Source organism: Herpailurus yagouaroundi, unplaced genomic scaffold, assembly GCF_014898765.1.
Source record: "Herpailurus yagouaroundi ecotype Mexico unplaced genomic scaffold, PumYag 77, whole genome shotgun sequence".
NCBI lineage: Eukaryota > Metazoa > Chordata > Mammalia > Carnivora > Felidae > Herpailurus > Herpailurus yagouaroundi.
The window spans coordinates 73414076-73433792 of record NW_024412388.1 but is presented as its reverse complement, the minus strand read 5'-3'; the positions used below and the strand labels follow the sequence as shown (position 1 = coordinate 73433792).

Below are 19717 nucleotides of genomic sequence, written 5' to 3'. Positions count from 1 at the left end.
TAAAGTCACTTAAAAAAATCTATTTTTTTAAAAGAACAAAATAGAAAGAGCATCTGAATCTAATATGGTAAGGCATATTAGAATGATAATTTCATTTGTGTAATTAATGGTAACTAAAACTTCTTGAATGTCACCTGAATACTATCTAAAACTTTTTTATATTTAAAATATTTTGTTTTATTTCTACAGATGAGCACAGTTAATTCTTTAAAACTTCATACATTTTCATTTCCATGCCAAGAGCCTAACTTGAGTTTTAGTATTTTGAACTTGGCTTATTGAGAATTCTATTTTAGCCTTTCTGATAGTGTTCATCAAGTTAAAATAAGAGATAAGAATTTTAATTTTAAATGAGTTGACTCCTATTAAAACACCAAGCCTAACCCTTGAGAATATAGTAGACACAAAGATTTCTATACTTTGCTTTTTCCTGCTCAACATATAAACGGGTCTTACAAATTAATAAAATGCAAATGTCCATCAGATAAATGGCCAAAGGATAAAAACAGACAAGTCATAAGAAATACCAATGGCCAACAAATATGTTTACAGGATGTTCAGATTTAGTCATAAAGAAATGTAAATGAAAACAAATCTCATCTTTCCCTACAGTAATTTTAAAGAGGTTATTCCTAGTTTTGAAAAGATGGGGTAAAGTGAGAATTCTCACATGGTACTCATGGGACTTACTGTTCCATTTATCTCTGGAGATACCATAATATATTAATTATTGCTCCACTGTTGGATAGTTATGTTGTTTGCATGTTTTCTTTGTTACAAACTCTTCTGCAGTGAATTTCATCATGCATCTAATTCTTACTTTAGGATAAATGCCTAGATATGAATTATAGTATCAAATGCCATGAAAAATTTCCCAGTTCTTGAAACACAATTGTTTATGCTATTTGCTACAGTAATTTGCAACTTAGGCATTTATTCTAAGGTAATAATTAGATGCTGGTGGGAACTATTTCTGTTATGCCACTCTATTGCTTAGCCAATGCCTGGCACCTAGTAAGAACACTTAAATCTTGTCATTCAACATTCAAATGAACAGCAATGTTGTCAAGCCATCTTTCAATTTTAGTTAAAACTGTAAAGTGGGAATGTGAACATGCTCTGAAAATTACAAGGAGTTTTGAAATTGTAAATATTAATATTTGTTCATAATTTTAGAAGTCTATACTTTTGTTTCTAATATTTAGTTGGTGTCAGTTCAAGTAATACCTGAAGCTGTTTATTTTCCTACATGTCTATTTATTTGATATTCATTTGCATTAATTTTTTTTTTTAGTTTAAATAATCTCTACACCCAAGTGGGGCTTGAACTCACATCTCTGAGATTAAGAGTCGCATGCTTTTCCAACTGAGCCAGCCAGGTGGCCCGATTTTAAATTTTTTTATCTTGTTAAAAGTCAAGTTAGGAGGCATCTGGGTGGCTCAGTCAGTTAAGCATCCAACTCTTGATTTTGGCTCAGGTCGTGATCTCATGGTTTGTGGCATCGAGCCTTGCATGGGGCTCTGCGCTAACAGTGTGAAACCAGGGTTTCCTTCTCTCCCTCTCTCTCTGACCCTCCCACACTCACGCATGCATGCTCGCTCTCTCTCTCTCTCTCTCTCTCTCTCTGTCTCTCTCTCAAAATAAATAATAAACTTAAAAAAAATGAGTAGATGTCACCCATTCTTTTAAAAAAAGTCAAGTTAGGTTGTTGTTTTTTTACTTTCTTCATTCTGAGTTTTTGTAGTGTTTGTTTATTTATTTTGAAAGAGAGAGAGAGGGAGAGAGAGGCAGGGGAGGGGCAGAGAGTGAGGGAGAGAGATAATCCCAAGCAGGCTCCATGCTCAGCATGGACCCCAAGGTGGGGCATTGATCTGAAACGTGAGATCCTGACCTGAGCTGAAATCAAGAATCGGATCCTTAACCAAGTGAGTCACCCAGCGCCCCCATCTTTACTATTTGAGAATATTGTATATCCTTTCCCTTACTTCAAATTTTTAGAAAAACCTCTCAGTAATGTTTTACAGTTTCAATTAAATGCCTTGCCCATATTTTTTTAGGCCTAGGTATTTGATTTTTTGATCTTCCTATCCATAGTATTATTTTTTAAATTTTATTTTTTATATATATGTTGTGACATAGCAACAGAGTTCATTTTTATATGCTTACCTTATATTCAGTTATATTGATGAAATTTAATTCTAATAGTTTATATGTTCTTTTGGATTTTTTTTTTTGTATACAATCGTATCATTTACAAATAAAACTCATATTTCTCCTTTCTAATCATATGCCTTTCTCTTATCTTTCTTCCTTAGTACACTGGATAGGACTTCCTATACAATTTTAAATAGAGATAATGACAGCAGATACTATTTTCTTCTTTGAAATCTTAGGGAATAGCTTTCAATAATTCATTAAGTATGCTGTTTTCTGTGGGTTATTGTAGATAGATTATCAGATTAAGAAATGCCTTTCTATTCGTAGTTTGCTAAGGGTTTTAATTATGTGAATGAATATTGGATTTTATGAATTGCTATTTTAATATATTTTTCAAAATAACTATATGATTTCCTCTTTTTGGTTAATAGTGTTAATTAGATTAATTGATTTCAAATATTAAACCATCTTTGCACTTCTGAAAAAAAACCCATTTGTTCTTCCTATATTATCTTTTTTGTATATTGCTGGATTAAACTAATTTGCTAATATTTTGTTCATGATTTTTACCTCTCTGTTCATGTGAGAGCTTGGTCTGTTATTTTTTTTTTTTCCTTAAAAACATTCTTGTCAGTTTTAGTTATGGGGGCAGTGTCCTAAGGCAGGCGGGCAATTTTCTCTATCTCCCTGAATAATATTAAATTTGTGAAGAGTAAAGGTATATAAAAATCTCCCATCATTACTGTATATTTTTCTATTCCTCATTTTAATTCTGTCAGTGTTTCCTGTATCTATTTTGACCTATGTTTGTTGCATACAGATTTAGAATTGGGATGTTTTCCTATGAGTTGACTCCTTTTATCATTATTAAATGTCTTTATCTCTAATAATGCTTCTTGCCTTAAAGTATGTTGTCTGATATTAGTATAGGTATGCCAGCTTTCATTGTTTAGTGTTTGCATAGACAGTTGACCCTTGAACAACATAAGCTTGAACTGCATGGGTCCACAGGTATTTTTTTTTGATAAATAAAGTACTGTAAATGTATTTTCTCTTCCTTATGATTTTCTTAATATTTTGTCTCTTTTATTGTACAATACATTATATTATACATAATACATATGACATACAAAATATGTGTTGACTATTTACATTATTGGTAAGGCTTTCAGTCAACAGTAGGCTATAGTTAAGATTTGGGGGAGTCAAAAATTATACATGAATTTTGGACTGTGCAGGGGGTCAGTGCCCCTAACCTGCATGTTATTCAAGGGTCAACTGTATATCTTTTTCCATCCTATTATTCCCAACCTTTCTATAGCTTTATATTTTATTTTGTAAACCACAAAATATATTCTGTTTGTTTGCTTGCAGCCTTTTCAGTTTGACAATCCTCATTTATATATTTTAGCCTATTTATATTTAATTTTTAACATAATTAGATTTAATGGTCTTTTTTCTTTTTCTATTTGATCCATTTTTTCCCTAATATTTCTATGACATTTTCTGTCTCCTTTTTTCAAGGTTTTATTTAGATTCTAGTTAGTTAACATACAGTGTAATACCAGTTTCAGTTGTACAATAATAGTTATTGAACACTTCCATACAACACCCAGTGTTCATCTCAACAAATGCATTCCTTAATCCCCATCACCTATTTCACCATTCCCCCACCCACTTCCTTCACTTTGTTCTCTATAGTTAAGAATCTATTTCTTGGTTTGCCTCCCTCTCTTTTTTCCCCTTTGCTCATTTGTTTTGTTTCTTAAATTTGATTTATGAGTGAAATTATATGGTATAATAAAATTCTTCCTCTGACTGACTTCACTTGTACTATACTCCCTAGTTCTGTCCATGTCATTGCAAATGGCAAGATTTCATTCTTTTTTATGGCTGAATAATATTCCATTGTATGTGTACATCACATCTTCTTTATCCATTCATCAACTGATGGACACTTGGGCTGCTTCCATATTTTGGCCATTGTAAATAATGCTACTGTAAACATAGGGGTGCATGTTGCCCTTTGAATTAGTGTTTTCCTATTCTTTGGGTAAATCCAGTAGTGGAATTACTGTATCATATAGTAATTCTATTTTTAATTTTTTGAGAAACCTCCATACTGTTTTCCAGAGTGGCTGCACCAGTTTGCATTCCCACCAATGGTGCAAGAGGGTTCCCCTTTCTCTACATTTTCGCCAACACCTGTTGTTTCTTGTGTTGTTGATTTTAGCCATTCTGACAGGTGTGAGGTGATATCTCATTGTAGTTTTGATTTGTATTTCCCTGATGATCAGTGATGTTGAGCATCCTTTCATGTGTCTGTTGGTCATCTATATTTCTTCATTGAAGAAATGTCTGTTAATGTCTTCTGCCCTTTCTTAATTGGATTATTTGGGTTTTCTTGGTGTTGAGTTGTAGAACTTACTTATATATTTTGGGGGCTTAGCCTTTATTGGGTAGGTCATTTGCAAGTATCTTCTCCCATTTAGTAGGTTATCTTTTAGTTTTATTGACTCTTTCCTTTGCTGTGCAGAAGCTTTTAATTTTGGTGTAGTCCCAATAGTTTATTTTTGCTTTTGTTTGTCTTGATTCAAAAGACATATCTAGAGAGATGTTGTTATAGCTGATGTCAGAGAAATTATTGCCTGTGCTGACTTCTAGGAGTTTCATGGCTTCAGGTCTCAGATTTATGTCCTTAATCCATTTTGAGTTTATTTTTGTGTATACTGTAAGAAAGTGGTCCAGTTTCATTCTTTTTCATGTAGCTGTCCAATTTTCCCAGTACTATTTGTTGAAGAGACTATCTTTTTCCAATTGGACATTTTTTCCTGCTTTGTTGAAGATTAATTGACCATGTACTTGTGGGCTCCTTTCTGGGTTTTCTATTCTGTTCCATTGACCTATAGGTCTATTTTTGTGCCAGTACCATACTGTTTTGATCACTACAGATTTCTTTGTGATATAACTTGAAGTCTGGAATTGTGATGCTTTCAGCTTTGCTTTTCTTTTTCAAGATTGCTTTGGCTATTCAGTGTCTTTTGTGGTGCCATACAAATTTGAGGATTGTTTTCTATAGCTATGTGAAAAAAAACTGTTGGTATTTTGATAGGGGTTGCATTAAATGTGTATGTTGCTTGGGGTGCCTGGATGGCTCAGTCGGTTGGGCGTCTGACTTGGGGTGCCTGGATGGCTCAGTCGGTTGGGCGTCTGACTTTGGCTCAGGTCATGATCTCACAGTTTGTGAGTTTGAGCCCTGCATTGGGCTCTGTGCTGACAGCTCAGAGCCTGGAGCCTGCTTCAGATTCTATGTCTCCCTCTCTGTCTTCCCCTCCCTGACTCATACTCTTTCTCTCTCTCTCTCTCCAAAATAAATAAATTAAAACAAAAAATTAACAAAACGTGTATGTTGCTTTGGGTAGTTTTGACATTAACAATGTTTGTTCTTCCATTCCATGACCATGGAATGTCTCTCCATTTCTTCATGTCATTTTTAATTTTTTTCATCAGTGTATCATAGTTTTCAGAATACAGATCTTTCACCTCTGGTTAGTTTTATTCCTAGGTATATTATTGTTTTTGATACAATTGTAAATGGGATTGAGTCCTTAATTTCTCTTTCTGCTGCTTCATTATTGGTGTGTAGAAATGCAAACAGATTTCTGTACATTGATTTTATATCCTGTGACTTACTGAATTCATGCATCAGTTCAAACAATTTTTTGATGGAGTCTTTCAGATTTTCTGTATAGAGTATGATGTCATCTGAAAACAGTGAAAGTCTCATTTTTTCCTTGCCATTTTGGATGCCTTTTATTTCTTTTTGTTTTCTGATATGCTGCAGCTAGGACTTCCAGTACTATGTTAAAAAATAGTAGTGAGAGCTCTTTCCTTAAGCAGCCTGAGGTGATCTCTGAAAATGGTTCACTATTCACTTGACCCAGAAAACCTGACAAAATCATGCAAATCAAGAGGTTCAAATCTTTGTGTTCACTTTAAGAACACATGGGAAACTGCCCAGGCCATCAAGGGTATGCATATCCAAAAAGCTACCAAGTATCTGAAAATGTCACTTCGCAGAAGCAATGTGTGCCATTCTGATGCTACAATGGTGGAGTTGGTAGGTGTGCCCAGGCCAAACAGTGGGGCAGGACACAGGGTCCGTGGCCCAAAAAGAAGTGCTGAATATTTACTGCACATGTTTAAAAATGCAGAGAGTAATGCTGAACTTAAGGGTTTAGATGTAGATTCTCCGGTCATTGAGCACATCCAGGTGAAAAAGCCCCAAAAATGCGGCGTAGAACCTACAGGGCTCAAGGTCAGATTTACCCATACATGAGTTCTCCCTGCCACATTGAGATGATCTTTACTGAAAAAGAGCGGATTGTTCCTAAACCAGAAGAGGAGGTTGCACAGAAGAAAAAGATATCCCAGAAGAAACTGAAGAAACAAAAACTGATGGCCGGGGAGTAAATTCTGCATAAAATACATGCAAATAAAAGTAAAAACAGAAAACGAAACAAAACAAAAAAATAGTGGTGAGAGTGGACATCCCTGTCTTGTTCCTGACCATAAAAGAACAGATCTCAGTTTTTCCCCATTGAGTATGATATTAGCTGTGGGTTTTTCAAAGTGACCTTTATTATGTTGAGGTAGTTCCTTCTAAACCTACTTTGTTAAGGGTTTTTATCATGATTGGATGTTGTACTTTGTCAAGTGCTTTTTCTGTATAACAGAAAATGATTATCAATTGAGATAATCATATGGTTCTTATTCTTTGTTTTATTGATGTGATATATCACATTGATTGATTTGTGAATATTGAACCACATTTGCAACACAGGAATAAATCCCACTTGATTGCGGTGAATGGTTTTTTAAAATATATTGTTGCATTTGGTTAGGTAGTATTTTATTGAGAATTTTTGCATCTATGTTTATCAAGGATATTGGTCTATAGTTATCTTTTTTAGTGGAGTTTTTATCTGGTTTTCATATCAGGGTAATGCTAGCCTCACAGAATGAGTTTGAAAGTTCTCCTTCCTCTTCTAGTTTTTGGAATAGTTTAGTATGGGGTGGGACACCTGGGGGGCTCAGTTGGTTAAGCATCTGACCCTCGACTTTGGCTTATGTCATGATCTCATGGTTAGTGAGATCAAGCCCCACATCAGGCTCTGTACTGACATTGTGGAGCCTGCTTGGGATTCTCTCTCTCCCTCTCTCTCTCTCTCTCTGCCTCCCTGCCCCCCATCATGCTCGCATGCTCTCTCTCTCTCAATAATAAATAAATAAATAAATAAATAAATAAATAAATAAATAAATAAAAGAAGAATAGGTATTAACTCTTTAAATGTTTGGTAGGATTCACCTGTGAAGCCATCTGGCCCTGGACTTTTGTCTGTTGGGAGTTTTTTGATTATTAATTCAATTCCTTTGCTGGTTATTGGTCTGTTCTAGTTTTCTATTTCTTCCTGTTTCACTTTTGGTAGTTTATATGTTTCTAGGAATTTATCCATTTCTTCCAGGTTGTCTAATTTGTTCACATATAGTTTTTCATCATATTCTCTTACAATTTTATCTCTTTGGTTTTGGTTGTTTGTGTTTCTATGGTTTCAGTTCTCTGTTCTCTTTTATTTCGGATTTTATTTGAGTCTTTTTCTTTTTTTCCTTCTTTCTTTCTTTCTTTCTTTCTTTCTTTCTTTCTTTCTTTCTTTCTGTTTTTATGAGTTTAGGTAGAGGTTTATCAACTTTATTATTTTTTTTTTTAAAGAGCCAGCTTCTGGTTCATTGATCTGGTCTATTGTTTGGATTTATTTTTAGTTTCTTTATCATTTATTTCTGCTCTAATCTTTACTATATCCTTCTTTGTGTTGGCTTTAGTCTTCATTTGTTGTTGTTTTTTTTTTTTATAGTTTCTTTAGTTGTAAAGTTAGGTTGTTTATTTGAGATTTTTCTTGCCTCTTAAGGTAGGCCTGTGTTGCTATATACTTCCCTCTTAGGACTACTTGTTTTATCCCTTTTCTCTCCTTTGATTTTTCTTCTATATAAAATATGTTTTATTCCAAATTTCTTTCTATTAAAGAGCTGTAGACATTAAAGATGACTAATTTTTTTGCCAGAGAGGGTCTACCTTTTTTCTTTAAGCAGATTAAGTGAGGATGGGCTGGTTACTTTAATCCAATCAGGTAATGACCTCTGGTTATCCCTTTTCCAGTGGCATATCTGTTTTGGAATTTGAACTGAGACTGTGAGGGTCTTTTCCTCTTAAGCACTGATGACTGCAGGTAATTCTGCTCTGTTCACAGGTTTTCAGGTTAAGATTTTAGCCAGTTACCCCACACAGGCTTCAGAATTCAAGAAATTGCTTGATGAGGAAACATGCTGTCTATTTGCCACCCTTCAGTCTCCACCCCTTTGCCCCCCATTTTCCACAAACCACTAAAGCTCTGCTGCTTTCTATGACCCCTAGAAGCAGTCTTCTCCCAGGGGCCAAGGTTGAACTCCCAGTTTCTAGCCATGTCCAGCATTGGTAACTGCCCCCTCACAAAACATAGCTACCAAATACTGAACATACAAAGATGATTAAGATCTATTTTCTTCCCACACAACAGAGCTTCCTAACCTTTTCCAAACCATGACACATATGGAAAATAATATTTTTTAAGCGTCAAACTATAGTAAATAGAGGAGGATGTTAATAGCTAGAAATTTCTGGCCCAGAGCTCTTGGCAGTATAGGTCTTGGCCAGATCACTCCACTTTACAAGTTGAAATCAATACTTTCACATTTGCAACCTATGTGTGGCACTGGTTGAGACCCTTTGCCTTAATAAATTCATTCATCTTTTCTGGTCTTTCTCTTATGAAAGACTCTGTGAATACTTTCTCACACCCCTTGTCAGAGAACTAGTACTAACTCTAGATGCCTTTTGGATCTGGGATGATATGTAGGTGTGCCAGAATCCCTGTACCCTTCCTCATTCTGTGTCTCTATTCCATGGCTCATCTAGACTACTTATAGCCTTTAATTGGAAACATAAATTAGCAACTTATTCGCCTGTTTGCCACCTGTTTCTCTTCTGTTCTTTCACTGTATTACAGATTTTCCTCATCCAGAAGAACACAGAATTTCCATTGTAAAGAGTGCAGTATAGTTGGTTTTGTAATAGCTGAGATAAAGTTATTATTTGCAATGGGAAAATGACTGAAACAAAATGACATGTATGGTTGAGTTTTTGTTTATTTGTTATTTTCTTAACTCTTTAAATTCTAAGTCTTTGGATAGCTTAGTATTTTACAGTTGATAAATAAAGATCCTCTGCAGTTCTTAGAAAATCTTTTGGTTTATAAAAATGTAAACTTAGGTCTACTTCACAAACAAATGTTTTATTTAATTTATAAATAGTTGAACCAGGAATATGTTGAGAATTTACTGTGATACTTAGCTGAGGAATGATGCCTTATTAGAATGTATTCCCACATTACAGTTTGATTGGTTCAATGTGATGTCCTTTTATGGTATGGTAAATATGTAGAGAGAACAATGGCCTATGGTGATGGCATTAATTCCTGCCACAATTACATTATATGGACAATGTAATCACTGTAAATACTAAGAATACTGGAATGGTGAGGACAGCAATATTCCCTAAACTGGTTTAGAGTTATCAGGTTGCTGCTGGTGGTAGAAGCCTTATAAATGGAACATAGCAGAAAAATAATGAAACTTTATGGGCTACAGTAACTTCCCAGTCCTACAAAGTTTACAAATGAATTAGCAAACCCCAAATTGTTAAAGGCAAAGGATCCAATTACGATTCTCTGTTTAACTGCTAATAATGAGATCATTCTGTAACTATATACTTCAGTTCATGATTTTGGGATTCCTAAGTAAAAAGAGATATTTTTACTAAAATAAACAAATAATAAAGTTAACTGGCATACATTATTAATTAGTAGATTAATAAGAGTATAAGGAACCAAGGTATACTGTAGGATGAGTTAAAGCACATTTAATGTTTAATGATTATTAAGGCAATTAATTTAGGCATTTGTATCTATCAGTATAAGTTTTACAGTTTTCCAACTGCTTACACATATTTCATTGTAAAATTATTTCTAAGAATTTTGGATTTTTTTTGTATAGATCAAGAATTGTTACCTTCTTATTAGTGATTAATAGTATATATGAAAAGTATCATTTTTATCTTCTAGTTATATTACTAATTAATTCTGTTAGTATCCCAGTCGATACTCTTGCCTTTTTAAATAGGCAGTATAAGATTGTAATTAACAATATTAATGGTAACACTGTACTTTTATTGAGTATAATTTGTGTTTAAAATGTCTTTTTACAAATGACTTATTCATATCAGGATCCAAACAGAATTCATACACTGCATTTGGTAGACATGTTTCTTGAATATCTAATAGTTCCCCTTTCATGACATTTATTTACAGAATAAATTGGATCATTTGCCCCACAGAGTTTCTTATAGTCTATTTGGCTGATTACATCCTGATGGCATTATTTAATATGTTTCTGCATCTTCTATATTTTCTGTAAACCAGTAGTTAGGTCTAAAATCTTGACTGAATTCAGTTTTAAATCTTTTTGGCAAGAATACGTCATAGGTGGATACTGAATACTCTTCCAATTGCATCACATTAAGAGTAATGTAATGTCTGGTTTTCCTACCATTATTACCATTAAAATGGATCTGTGGATTCAAGTGATATCAGACTGCTTCATTCATTAAAAAGAATTATGTCAACTTTTACCAAATGCTTTTAGGCAGCAATTGATAATCATTGCCAAGATCCATTATTTTCACTAGGGAATCTTAAAATGGTGATTTTCTAATTCTGTTATTCTGCATTTATTCATTATGACTTTTCTAAATGTTGTAAATTTTCCTTATTTTGTCTGTTTTATCTGTCATATATTATTGCTGATGTACGTTAAAGTCTCCCACTGCATGTGTGTTTCTGATCATTTGTCCTCCTACATGTATTATTTTTATTCTACAAAATTTGATGCTATTATTTGCATATTATTATCTACTCATTTTAAAGGGAGTGATGGTCTTAGGCCATTCACTTTTTAATCTTTTGTGGGTAGTCACAAAGCTGATGTATTATAAATTATACTACTTAAATAGGCTTCATTTTCTATGCCTTTTTGTCTTGAATTATAATTGGATAGTGTAAGTATTGCTACCTTTACACACCTTTTCTTCATATTTGCCTGATAATTTGGGCCTCTTTCACTGTTTTTGTTTCAATGCCTTTTCATGGAGATAGGAGTTTGCTACTTTTTCTGTCCTCTCCCCTTCCCAGTCCTTAATAATTTAGTATAGGATAATTTAGTCTGATAATAAAACCACTTGTTGGTCTTATAATAGTGCACTATAAATATTACTTTAAAATAAAAACTAATGTTGTGGCCATATGTAAAATAATCATTTAAATTTATATTTTTTTATTTTTAACTTATTTCATGGGGTTCACACCTAACCTGGGAACCCTGAAACTGGTAATTAAAGCATGTTTTGAGACCTCAAAATTACTATGAAAAAGACGGTCTTTCTTTTTGTTAACGGGTCAACTGATATTTAATAAGGAATATGAGGTTTCTTGATTTTTAGGATAGATTTTAAAAAATACTATAACACAAAACAAAATGTTATCATTTTAGTTTTCCTGTATGATCTTAAGATGATAATTCCCGATCTAGGTCCAGTCTATTTGGAAACTAGTTCATATCATATGTGAAGGTATTTTTTAAGTTTCAGCCAAGGCAATTCTTTTTTCATGCCTTATTTTTCAGTTTCTTAAGTGATTTTGATTCAATAAGGCTTTCAACTTAATTTTATCATTAATAACTTAATTATGGTGGTAATAGTGTTTATTTAAAAGCAGATTCCAATGGTACTAAGGAATATGATGTTAAAAAGTATTACTTCAGCTGCTTCTTACTCTGGATTCCACTCCCCAAAGTAGCCACTGCTAATAGTTGCCTATTCGTAATGCTCAACCATTAAAAAAAAAAAAAAAAAAAAAAAAAAAAAGCCTGATTCTTTAAGTAATTTAGTCCAAGAAAGAAACAGTATCTGGTTCTTTCATAAATAACAGGATTTAATTTTAAATACTTTTAAATTTTAGTGACCCACAAAGCTAGAGATACTGAATAACATTGAAAATGTTAGTTAATGCTGAAACGGCCAAGTAAACATTTTTCTGTAATTTATTTTCCATTGTCTATTTTAAGTAAAAGCATACTACCCTTTAAAAAAAAAAGACATTTTTTCTATATTATAATAGGTGTAGCAAGTTTCACTATTCATGTAAAAATCAATATATAATTTTAGTGATTTCAGTTCTATTTAAAAATGAAAGTATGGTTTATCAGTGGCATTTTATGTTTTTCATCTTAATGCAATCCTTTTAAGGCCATACATTCCAGTATCCAAGTTTTAAAGTAGTTTGTATACACCCAACATGCAAGGCCATGACTTTAATCATTTCCTCACCAGAACTTCAATTATGCCAAGCACTTTTTAATTATCCTGCATCCCACAAGTCTATTCTTAGTAAAAAGTCTGACTTGTACAGAGGCAGTATATTCCTCTGTGGCAAAATTCAACTTACCACTTTGCAACCCCACCCATGAAAAAGCCCTGTGAATTAAAAGCTACTAAATTAAGTGTGTATTTTTAACAGCTTCAATTTTCAAGTCAAGTTTGGCATAAAAGTTGAAGACATTTTTTTGAAGTACAAAAAATGCTATGTTGGCATTTCATGGTGTTTTCAGAATGCAGTTCATTTTTTGGGTTGTTTCCTTTACAAAGTTTCTTATAACATCGATTTTTTTTTTTCTAAAGGGAATGTGTTTAATCATTTGCCCTATCACTGTTTATTTTTATATTATTTAAAGAAGAAAATTCTGAACAAAGAAGAACAGTGATAGAAAAAGAACTTACACATGAGGACAGATCTATAGGGTAGGGGAAAAGGTTTGAGGCACAGTGGGTGGCAGGAGAAACACTGAGCTGAGTGGAGCTGGGTTTGGCATTTCATGCACAGATTAAAACCTGTAATGCAAACCCTGAAATTAAGAGAAAGTAAACTACATAAAATTATTGTATTGTTTTACTCTTTTTGCTTCCTAGTAATGGAAAATCTGTTTTGTTCAATGAATGCAAATATGATACAAAGTCATTCTAGGAAATGCTTGTATAAGGTTAATGCTTATAAGAGATGCTAAATACCTAATACTATATAATATATTAACTCAAGAAACAGTTCATAAGAACCTCTTACATGTAAAGCCCTATACTTTTTTATGTTATAATGTAGCTCCAATATTTACTGCCTCATGATCTACCTTAGGTAAATGCACTGTTCAAAATCTGAACTTAGAAAATGTGGGCTCAATCAACACAGTTTTCCTTGTTTTTCCTTGCCTTCATCTACACTAGAGACTGGACTATCTAAAAACCCAATTCCCCATTTTGCTTTGCAGCTAAAAGTTGCATGCTGAGATTCTGACCAATGAGGTGTAAAGGGAAGGTCACTGGTGCCACATGGTGTCTTTCTGCCAGGGAATCTGCTAGAGCTGTTGTCATCACTAAGAGTGCTACAGCTCAATGCCAGGAGGAGCCTGGTTGTTGACCCAGGTCAATGGCATCCTTGACCACCATACTAGGTATGAACTCCCTACTCTGGGACTTCTTGTGGCATGAAATAAACCTCTTCTTGTTTAAATCACTTTTTTGCTGGGGTCCCTGTTACTCTTAGTTGCATGCATTACTAACTAGCTCAGTGAAAAAATTAGTTTGGCAATAAGCATGACAGTGACCTTCCCGTTCCAGATTGTGCTAGCCAGTCTCCAAGGTGGTCCACAACAACTCCCATCTCCTTCACACCCTCATGTAGTCCCCTCCCACAATCTCCAAGCGTTGGTTTAGGATAGGCTTCTAATAGGATATGGCTTCTAAAGCCCTGTGACACTGTAAAAATTAAATTAAAAATTTAACAGTATCTCTAAAATGACTTATACTTTCTTTTTATGGAATGTCACATCTTTCTTTTTGTATGACCTATTTTCTGGTCGATTATAATATATATCCTTTAGTAGAATGAGAAAATTTAAATGATTTTCAAAATTGATTTCTGGGAAAACCACTTATATAATACTATACACCAGGCTCTTTCCTGTGTTCTTTAACTTCATTTACTGGCTTTTTTCTTCAAGTGACTTTTTGAGAGATTATTTCAACCACTTGGCATTTGGAGAAATTGAGGCAGAGAGGTTAAAAATCCTGCCCAAGGCCACACACGTAGGAGGTAGAAGACCTGGAATTTGAGCCCAATGAAGCTGGTTCCAGCATTTGTAGTCCTCTCACCACATAAAAATCACCTGCAGTTCTAGTAACCAAAGAAAACTGGCCTTCCTTCTATAGATATGTATCTACATTTGCAGTGTGTAAGTTATTTACTTTATTTAGCATAACAAGTCAGTTCCTACTGGCATTCACAGTTCCTTAAGTATCTTTGTTCCTCAGAGTTTTCAGCATATATAAAAATGCTGAATGTTACCTGCTTTCCGCTGGTGAAGCCAGCTCTATCAGTCAGTGTCCACCCAGAGCGAACATACTACAGAAAAGTAGTTACGAGTATGTCCAAGGAAATGAAGGACCAAAAAAGGGAAGGCATGTTCACCTAAAGATTGGCTGGAGGCTGGAGGCTGCTACCATGCCCAAGACAGGAGCAACAGAAAGGTAGACGTTGTTGCCTAGACGTCAGGAGCCACTGTGCTCCTGACGCTGCTGGAACCTAACTGCAGCTGACTTACAGGAAGCAGGGAGTTCTGCAGCACTGGAAATGAAGCTAGGCAGACTTTATTACATCCCACAATTCAGCAACCTTTTGTGAAGCATTCTATTACACTGTGGAAGTCATCAGGGTTATGTTTCAATCACAATGCCTGAGAGGCTAACTTTAAAACAACCACATTGACAATCCTACACTTCCTTGGCTATGTTCTTAATATAGAACCTCTTCTAAGGTTCTTGGCTTGACTGGAAAGAAAACGACAATTAAAATAAATTAAAAAAGAATCCTACTGATGTTACACGAGTCCAGAAATCCTGCTGTCCAAACCATGTTGCCTGTCAAGGGGCTCAAGGTTGCCTGGTGCCCTGCCGTGTTTGTCAGAGCTACCTCCAACAGGAAGTCCTCCTCATTCCCAGTCTCTGCCAGTGTCTCCCATCGGCGATTCTCTCTGAGATACAGCTGGAAAGAGAGTATGGAAGAGACTGGAGTATGCAGACTTCCAGTTCCCTGCAATGGAAGAAAAACAGGATAGACACGGAGCTGAGGGCTAGTGGCCAAGGAGCAGACTGGTCTTAAAAATGTTGACCTCCCGGGGCACCTGAGCGGCTCAGTTGGTTAAGCATCTGAATCGATTTTGGCTCAGGTCATGATGTCATGATTTGTGAGACTAGGGACCCATGATTGAGACCCACATCGGGCTCTGAGCTGACAGCAAGGAGCCTGCTTGGGATTCTCTCTCTCTGCCCCTCCCCTTCTCTCTCTCTCTTGCAGAATACATAAACATTAAAAAAAGCAAACAAACATTGACTTCCCCTTGACATGTTTTCCTTCCTTTAACATGCTTTTCCATGTTGTTAAATATTCCACAATTAATGGCCGTATCATATTCTCTATTATTAACACTCTGATTAAGTTTATTTGCTGCCTTTCTTAGTGTTAATTTTCCTCATTTTCTTTGAAATTTTAGTTTTATGACTTATTTTATGTGGGAGTTTACATCTTCCTCTTCTCCAAGCCTCCCAGTCGATCAGTTTTTTGGTTGCCTCTACACCTCTAGCCCAAGGCATGATCTTAGTCGGTGGTTCTGGCTTCTGTCCCTTGGTGATTGGAGATATCAGAGAGATCCAGTCATTAAGCTGGTGAAGAGTAACACTGTCCTGGCTTCCAGCTTTAGTAAGGACACCTGACTCTGTCATTCCACAGAAGTCCAACTCTGGGCTGCCTGAGGCCTCAGCTCCTGCTTAGTGCTACCGATTATCTATTGCCCTACTTTTGAATATGACCATGACTTTTCTTTACATAAAAACATCTATCATTGGTATGTTTATAGTAGTGAGAGGAATGTAAAGCATGAATACTTAGTGTCATAGTAATGACTAATCTGTCTTAATACATTTAGTTGATTTGCTTTGCTTTCTTTAGGTAAATGATCATATTGCCCAACAATAACAAGAACTGGAACCACCATTTAATCAGTACTTAATACATGGTGGGTACACTCTGCTGTGTGCTTCAACTGCATGTTAGGACTTGGAAATGGGCAAGATTCCTGCTGTCTTTTCCAGAGGTAGCTGTCAGATTGTGAAAACAAATAGCAATGCAAATAATTCTGTTCACATCAATGCAAATGAATTTTGACTGGTAGATTGTAGATCTTTGTAAGTAAAATTCTCATTGAACAGGTCTTGCCATCATATCTGTTCCCTCAGCAATTGAAGAGTTGAGTAAAATCTTCGGTACATGTCTGTTTTATATTTGTGTAAGAGTTGTGATTTTACTTTTTTGAAAATTACACTTTAGCAGTCATGATATCTTCTAATCTTCAAAACCTGAGAAATAGCTGTTATTCATATTTAGTAGATGAAAACACTGAGACAGATCACATGGTTTACCTGCTCAATGTCAAATTAACTAGTAAGTGGCCAAGCTGGGATTTAAACACCCAATTTTGCTATCTTCAAGATCTCTGCTCTTACAGTTTATTGTTTACCTTGGAAAAACTCCATTTGCTCACAGAATGTTTTTTTTTTTTTCCAAAAGTATATTGGGTGGGAGGGAGGAGAAGGTGGGTGATGGGCAGTGAGGAGGGCACCTGTTGGGATGAGCACTGGGTGTTGTATGGAAACGAATTTGACAATAAATTTCATATTAAAAAATATATGTTAGCATCATCAAAACAATAATATTTATTAAGTGTTTACTATGTGTTATGCACGAAACTGTTTATATGGTTTAACTCATTTAATAGATGAGAAAACTGAGCTTAAAGAGGCTCAATAACTTGATCAAGGTTTTCCATGCTATTTCTAGTTTTTTCCTTCTTCTAATGCAGTAGTTTCAGCATTAGTTGCATGTAAGAATTATCTACAGAGCTCTTAAAAATCAGTTTATCAGAATTTCTTAAAGGATTCCTAGCTGATTCTAATATATAGAATCATTATGTAAGTGGGACCATTTAACACTTTGCTTTCCTAACTAGCTGATACTTAAGAGAATTATACAAACTTGCAGTGCCCGTTTTTTTTTTTTTTTTTCCTGATACAGCTTGGAAAAGGAATAATGGGGCTGAGATCTATGTTATTCTGAAGCTTGAGTGTCTAGAAGTGGCCAGAGTTTAAATGGAAGCATTTGGAAAATTTGAGGTCAGCCCAAGGTCAAATCATGACAGGAGCATAGCACATTGAGAAACCATCTCACTGGTAAGTAAATGATTTTTACATTGACTCCCCAAATCAATAAGATCAGCCTTGTAGTACCAACCAATAATACTTATAAACGTCAGTATTTTTAAAGGAAATGTTCTCTGTGATTTAGAAAATTATTTGGATGCCCTATTCGTATTTTCTACAAACTTCCTCATCCCCCTTGACCACAGAGGCAGACAGGGTGGCTTAAAAGCCATTAGCAATCTTTCATTCTTGCCTTTTTCTGCATAATGGCTTGAAAGCTAGAATACTCAACTTTCTAAGAGACTACCCACTGGAGGTGACCATGTGACCGAATTCTAGCTGGTAGTATGTAAGTCATTGTATGAAACTTTGAAACTGCTCTTTTAAAGGGATAAATTAAGGTACCCTGACCCTGATGGGAGATGAGGCATGAGGCAGTATAGCAGCCATCTCATGACCATGTGGAGAAAAGCCACATGCCAGGCATTGGGGGAGCAGAAAGATAGGACTGACCCTGGTTTGTCAATGATCTGGAGCTGCAGTCCTTGACAGCCTTACATAAGACACTTTATTACCTAAAAGAGTTAGCTCTCTTAATTACTCAAGCCACTTTTCAGTTGTTGTGCTTACAGCTAAAGTTAGTGTCCTAACTAATAATTGCCAAAACATGGATGTAATAATGCATTTTTTTGGTCATTTTATTTGAAAAACCATAGGCAACCAAAAGTTTATGAAAGCAAAGTAATGTTCAGTCAGTTGAGTTAAATCCAGTAGGGAACCTACACAGGATCTTCTAAGTCAGATGTTTCTTTTTTGGTTTTTTAAATCAGCCTTGTATGGTGATGTCTCCATACCCTAGTTTTCATTCTTATCTCAAATTAACTGGTAAGTTGTAACTAAAAATATATAATGTTACATTAATTAAACAAGGCGGTAATTAGAGGTGGTTCTAATACCTTAGCAGCCTAGTGTACGCAAAGTAAAACGAAAGCCTTTAAATGCCTCCCGGGTTAAGAAGTCAAAACCTGAAGACAACCAATCACAACCAACCAATTAAGCTTTTCCTAATAAAGTAAATGCTTCACCTATAGCCAGTCAGGCAATTTCCTTGCTTTCTTCTACCTCTTCACTATAAAAGTCTCGCAGGTAGCTCCTGTCAGTGGAGCACTCCAATTCACTTCCTGTTTGGTGCTACCCAATTAGAAACAATATTTGCTCAAATAAGTTCTTAAAATATTTAATATACTTCAGTTTGTGTTTTAACAATACCCAATACAACTAAATACAACTCCTATTTCTTTCTCTTTAATAGTAAAACATTACAAAACCTAACAGTTAGTAGTTACCAGCTTTCTTTTCTTAGATTCAATTGTAATGCAAAAATCCTGAAACAGAATCAATTTGATGTCTGATAACATAAAACTGGCAGGTAACTTAGGGCTTTACACGTCTTATCATGAGAAACATTGATCAAACTCACAATGGCATTGTTAGAAAAATGTGCCATTTTGTTGGAGCTCCTGACTGCCTTTTTTTTTTTTTTTAACTTTTCATATTCTTCCTTCGTGAGTGTTCCACTCAATCCTCAGATAGTCTGTTTGTTCATATTTCAGACTACTAATATGGTAAAGTCTCTTATTTCTTGTGACTGAAGAATAATTTAAACAGAATATTTAGATTAAATCTAGGATATTTAGTTTAAAATAGTGAGTTTTTAGATAGAAAAATACTATGATTGACCTATATGATGTTTAGACAGTATAGCACAATGTACTTAACTCTAAAATTTTTCTGTACATACAATCTTTTAAAAAAATAATAATTCAGAGTGCATACTCTTTCCTGCCCAACAGAGCTTACTTTTTGAGGGGAAAAAAATTGAGGGTGGGATGGGGGAGAAGGAAAGATGCATATAAATCATTCTACTATTTTTTTTTTTTTTAGTTTTATTGAGCTACAATTGGTAAATAGAATTGTAAGGTATTTAAAGTGTACTGCATGATTTGATATACGAATACATTGTGAAAGGAGTCCTGTCTAGGTAACACATCTGT

The 19717-nt window shown here is 34.8% G+C and overlaps 1 pseudogene; it reads left to right on the top strand.

Moving 5' to 3' along the window:
* The first annotated feature begins 6068 nt into the window (after positions 1-6068).
* LOC121027409 (60S ribosomal protein L17-like) lies at positions 6069-6667 on the top strand (annotated as a pseudogene).
* Positions 6668-19717: the final 13050 nt, after the last annotated feature.